Below are 6,224 nucleotides of genomic sequence, written 5' to 3' on the forward strand. Positions count from 1 at the left end.
ATTCGGCTGTTGAAACTTGTGCATGCTTCGCGAAGTTCTTGTATTGTGTTTTTTTATCTCCTTTAATCATTCATATTCCTCACTAAGTTATCCATTTTTGTTATCATTTTTCATATTTTTTTCAAGGTTCTTAGTTTCTTTGCATTGATTTAAAACATGTTCTTATAGCTCACAAAAGTTTCTCATTATCCACCTTCTGAAGTCTAATTCTGTCATTTCGTCACAGTCAGTCTTTGTCCAGCTTTGTTCCCTTGCTGGTGAGGAGTTTTGGTCCTTTCTAGGAGGTGAGGTGTTCTAGTTTCGGGTGTTTTCCTCCTTTTTGCACTGGTTTCTTCCCATCTATGTGGATTTATCCACCTTTCGTCTGTGTAGTTGCTGACTTTTCTGTTGGGTCTCTGAATGGACACCCAGATTGTTGATGATGAAGTATTTCTGTTACTTGGTTTTCCTTCTACCAGTCTAGCTCCTCAACTGTACAACTGCTGAGGTCCACTCCAGGCCCTGCTTGTCTGGGGTGCACCTATAGCAGCTGCAGAACAGTGAGGGGTGCTACCAGTTTCTTTTTCTGCTACCTTTGTCCTAGAATGATGCCTGCCAAATGTCTGTCTTTTGGATATAGAGGGGTCAGGGAGCTGCTGGAGGAGACAGTCTGTACTTTATAGAAGCTCAATTGCTGAGCTGTTAGCTCTATTGTTTATTCAGGGCTGTTAGGCTGCTATGTTTAATTCTGCTGCAACAGAACTCATTAAAAAACCGTTTTTTTCCCACTGCTCTTTCTGAAGGGGTTGGGGCTTTATTTTTGAGTGTCTGCTGTGCTGTCCTGCCCAGCTAGGAGGCAGTCTAGTCACTATTTGCCTGCTGAGGCTTCGCGATACTGGTGTGAGGTTCGCCCTGTTCCTGCAGGCTCTGCCCTTCTGCTGCGGTCTCCGCCCTGCTGCCATGGGCTACGCCCTGCGGCAGAGTCTCTCTGTTGTACCGGCTTGCCTCGGCAACGGCAGGCTGCGTCAGCAATGGGCGTGTACCTCAGTAGGGGCTGATTGCCTCGGTAATGGCGGATGCCCCTCCCCCACGGAGCTGCGCTTTAAGGAAACCTCCTCACCGGGAGCGTTTGGAATCGCTGTTTTGTTTGTCGCACTGCGCTACCCCAAATGTTGTGTCCCTGGGATTTCCTGGGCTGGCTCACTGTCCAAGTCCTGTTCAGTCTCAAGTTCAGCCCTCCCAGGTCTCTGTTTGCCAGTTCAACAGGGCACCCATAACAGTGCGCTTTTGTATGGAGCACTGTGGTGTGCCTCTGCACTTCGGCACGGGCCAGAGCCTCACTGGCTGCCGGCTACACCAGGCAAAACCTCTGCCTGGCGTCCCACATCTCTTTTATACCTGGGAATTTGCCCGTTCTGTGGGCAACTAAGATCCGTCTGGAAATGCGTCCCCGACTCACCCTCTCCACGCATCCAGCTAGAGCTTCAATCCTGGGTTGTTCTCACAGTGCCATTTTGAGTCCTCTCCTCAAAGTTTCAAACTCAGGTGATCTGCCTCCCAAAGTGTTGGGATTACAGGCGTAAGCCACCATGCCCGGCCAATGGTTTTATTCTTTAAAATGTTCCCAACTGTAGTGTTAAAGTACTGTCTGGTGTTCATAAGTGCAAGAAGAATGTAATGTGCCTTATGGAAAAAAATATATGTTTTAAATAAGCTTCCTTCAGGCATGAGACATAATAGCGTTGCCATGAGTTTGGCATTAATGTATTAACAATATGTATTAAATAAAGCATCTTTAAACAGAAGCATGGATGAAATAAGATTATGTAGCAATTTGTTGATAAAATGTGATCAAAGGCTTGTAGAAATCTAAGCCTGTGTTTCTCCTAGGAACAGTGTTTCAGTATTCACTTAATAAGTGTTTACAGTAATTTTATAGAACATATCCATCATAAATAATGAAAATCAACTGTAATGTATGTGTATATATATCATATATAATACAGTCACATAATATATAATGAATCATATGATTATATACATGTGTAAATATATATACACACATATACAAAAAAACTCTCTAGTGTCCCTAAGTGCAAGAAGAATGTGATGTGCCCTATGGAAAAAAATATATGTGTTAAATAAGCTTCCTTCAGGCATGGGACATAGTACTGATGTCTCATGTACATCATGGATATGAGATATATATAGTTTTTTGTAACCAACCTCTTAATAGGTTTTCTTTCAATGCATTCTAAGTATTGCCAAAATAATTATCTTTTTAATGTAGAATCAAATATGTTACAACTCCTGCTTAAAATTGAAAAATCTTCAGTGCATTGAAGATAAAATTTGTATTTGTTTGCATGGAAGTCCACTTACAATCTGGTTGTAATCTACTTTGCCAATCTAAACCCTCATCTTCCCTTCTTAAGTCTGTGCCACACCCCAATAGCACATTGGTCGGTTAGACAACTATTTGACTTCATATCTCTCTGTTTTCCCTCTTCTATCACTTTTGACTTAAATGCCCTTTCTTACGTCTCTGATAAAATCCAACTCAGCTTTCAAGACCAAGCTCATATATAATGTCTGTAATGCTTTTCTTGACATTTAAACAAAAGAAGTAATGACTCTTTATATTTCTTTCCAATTCACATTTATCACTGTTACAGAAGTAGTTACAAATATGGAAAGAAGAAAGGCTGGAATAAACTGAGTGCTGTATTGGAATAGGGAAGTACATAAAGAACTCATGGTTTTAACTCTGACACTGAGAAGAGCTAGAAGCTATGACACTGCAGCAGCAATGTATATACTCAGCATCCAGATTTTCATTTCAAAATATAATTCTCCACTAAAAGGAGCCAAGACTGCCTGGAGCAAAGACACATTCCAAGGCTTGAACAGAGAAAAGACAAGATGAGTCTGGAAGTTATGATTGTACAAAAAAGTAAAAATGTATTCAAAGTGTGTTGAGAACATATCAGAAGGACATAGAACCCAGTTTAAGATTTTCTCACAGGCCAAATCTGGGACAAATTGAGCATCAAAATAAATATAATAACACAATGTAACTCATTAAACAAAATAAGAATCCATGGGTCCATATTGATATCAATCAATTGATATGATCATAGCTCACTGCAGCTGCTAACTCCTGGACTCAAGCAATCCTTCCACTTCAGCCTCCGAAATAATTAGAACTACAGACAGGCACCATCATGCCAAGGTAATTTTTATTTATTTATTTTATTTCATTTCATTTTTTGACAGAGACAAGGTCTCACTGTATTGCTGAGGCTGGTCTCAAATTCTTGGCCACAAGTGATCCTCCTTCCTTAGCCTCCCAAAGTGGTAGGATTACAAGAACAGGTCACTGAGCTCAACTGAAAAAGCTCTTTCTTACAGTAGCATGGCAACTGATAATTGTGGAAAAAATAATATAGTTAGAAAGTTATCATTTGGCAACCATCAGAGCAATAATTGATCAGACAAAAAAATTACTAATATATACCAAAATTGGTGGGTGAAAGTTTAATGAGAACTAGGACATTTACATAGTCTCAAAGTGTTTTTCATACATTAATTATTAATGTCAAAAGGAAAAAATAGTGACTTCACTATGTAAAATCCTGACAAACAACATCTTAATTAAGTGCTGGGTAATGAAACAGATCAACATCCTCTTCTTCTTGACATGATGGGACAGACCAATATCATGTTCCTCTTGATGTGATGTCCTATGGTGGATATTGCATCACTTCCATAGAAAGCATAACCTTAATCAGGTTATGAAGAAACATCAGACAAAGCCAAACTAAAGGACACTGGACAAAATGAACGGTGCTTTTGAAAAACATCAAGGCTATGAACGACTAAGTCTAAGGAACAGTTCCAGGCTAAAGGGGACAAACAGCTATGGCAAGTAGGCAGAGCATATAATTCTTGACTCAATCCTGATTTGGGGAACAAGTTGGTAACTTATTGAACATATTGGACAGCTCAGAATGTTTGAATATAGACTTTGGATTACACAATAATATTACATCAATAGTAAGTTTTCTAATTTTGACAGTATTGAGGTTATATAAGTAGATGTTACTGTCTCAGGAAGTATACAATGAAGTATTTAGGAGTAACAGACCATGTTTAAAATTTATTTATCAATGGTTTATATTTTTAAAATGCATAGCTATAAAGTAAATGATAAAGGAAATGAGTAAGTTTTAAGTAACTGGTGACACTTGGAAAAGACTATTTGGGAGTTTTAAATATTGTATCAGAATAAAAATACTAAAAAACCTTAAAAGTCAAAGACAATCTTTTGTTTATTTACTTTTTATTTATTAACTCTTCTCAGTTGGGATGTAAGTTTCACAAGGGGAAGGATCTTTTTTTTTTTTTTTGAGATGGAGTTTCGCTCTTGTTACCCAGGCTGGAGTGCAATGGTGCGATCTCGGCTCACCACAACCTCCGCCTCCTGGGTTTAGGAAATTCTCCTGCCTCAGCCTCCCGAGTAGCTGGGATTACAGGCACGCGCCACCATGCCCAGCTAATTTTTTGTATCTTTAGCAGAGACGGGGTTTCACCATGTTGACCTGGATGGTCTCAATCTCTTAACCTCGTGATCCACTCTCCTTGGCCTCCCAAAGTGCTGGGATTACAGGCTTGAGCCACCGCGCCCGGTCCAGGGGAAGGATCTTGACTTCCTTTCTAATTGCTGTATCGTCAGCACCCTAACAATGTGAATATAAAGGACATCAATAAATATCTGTTGAATGAATAAAGGCAGAACACATGAAGAAAAATAATGGAACAGACTTGCAGGCCTCTGCTTTTGCTCTTTCTTGAAGCCCCACTAAATATTCAGCAAAATACTTTTTTTTTTTTTTTTTCAAAAGGGGAAGAGTCTGCAAGGAAAATAAGAAAAGAGAAGACAACCACTACTCAACCCTAACTCTCCATGTTCCTCCAGAAGTTACCTTTTTGGAAGAATGCTGGCAAACTATTCCCTGGGAAATCTGATCAACCAGTGAAAACAATTAAATAAATTATATTTGGATTCCCCTAGTAAATGTCTTAGTCAGTTGACTTATGTCCATTTTTACCATATGGTAAAGCTTAAGTTGAAAAGTATCACCCAAGTGTGATGTGTTATTAATCAGCCTTTCATCTCACTTTTAAATATAAGCAAATATCTAAAGATTATCACATATCAAGAAAATCCTCAAATCCTTAAAAATGAAAGGTAAAGACACAAACACAGAGAAAAGCAACTTGGAAGAAACAGAGACTAATATACAGTAAAGAAATTTGTATAAAGAAAAAGAGACTTCTTGCATTTTAACAAAATGAGAAAAGCAATGAAAAATACACTAGAAGAGTTGGAGGATAAAATTGAGAGAATATACTAAGAAGTAGAGAAAAAGAGACAAAGAGATGAAAAAATGTAGAAAAATTGGAAGACCACTCTATATGGTTCAATATTTGAACAATAGGTCTTCGAAAAAAAGAAAAAAAAAGGAAAGAAAATCATCCACAAAACAACTCAAGAATATTTCCAGAATGGAAGGACATAAATTTGCAGATGTAAAAGGTCATCACACTTCCAGCAAAGTCAATGGAAAAAGAATCCAAACCAAAGTACTTTTAGTGAAATTTCAAACCTCTAAGCTTTGGGACAAGAACATAAAAAAGAATCAGTAGTTAGAATGGCTTTTGCCTTCTGCCAAGCAATATTAGAAGGTAAAAAGCTATGAAGAAATGTCTTTAAAATACCAAAGGAGAATGATTTCAATCTAGAATTTTATACACAGTCAAATAATCAGTTGTGAGGGTAGAATAGGGACATATTTTGAATGTGCAAAATTTCAAAACATTTATCCCTTTGCAAAATTTTTAGGAAACTCTTGGATAATATCCTTTACCACAATGAAAGATGAGGAAAAAGGAAGATATGAGACACAGGAAACAAAGCCCACCAGAGGTAAGAGAAAGGGAATCCTTAGGAAGATGGTGAGGAGACATCCCAGAATGAAAACTGGGTATCAGGAACAAAGGTGAACTAGTCCAGCTGAAGCATGCCAGAGCCTTCAAAAGGGATGTTAAAAAGATGAAACTGATGGCCTACTTGGTATGAATGAACATATTAAGAGGTTATTAAAATGACCTGAAGAAAGTTTGGGTTGAATTTCTGGTAAGAAAACTCTGCAAAGGAGAAAACAAGGTGATGATAATTCCAG

Source organism: Callithrix jacchus, chromosome 16, assembly GCF_049354715.1.
Source record: "Callithrix jacchus isolate 240 chromosome 16, calJac240_pri, whole genome shotgun sequence".
Classification (NCBI taxonomy): Eukaryota; Metazoa; Chordata; class Mammalia; order Primates; family Cebidae; genus Callithrix; species Callithrix jacchus.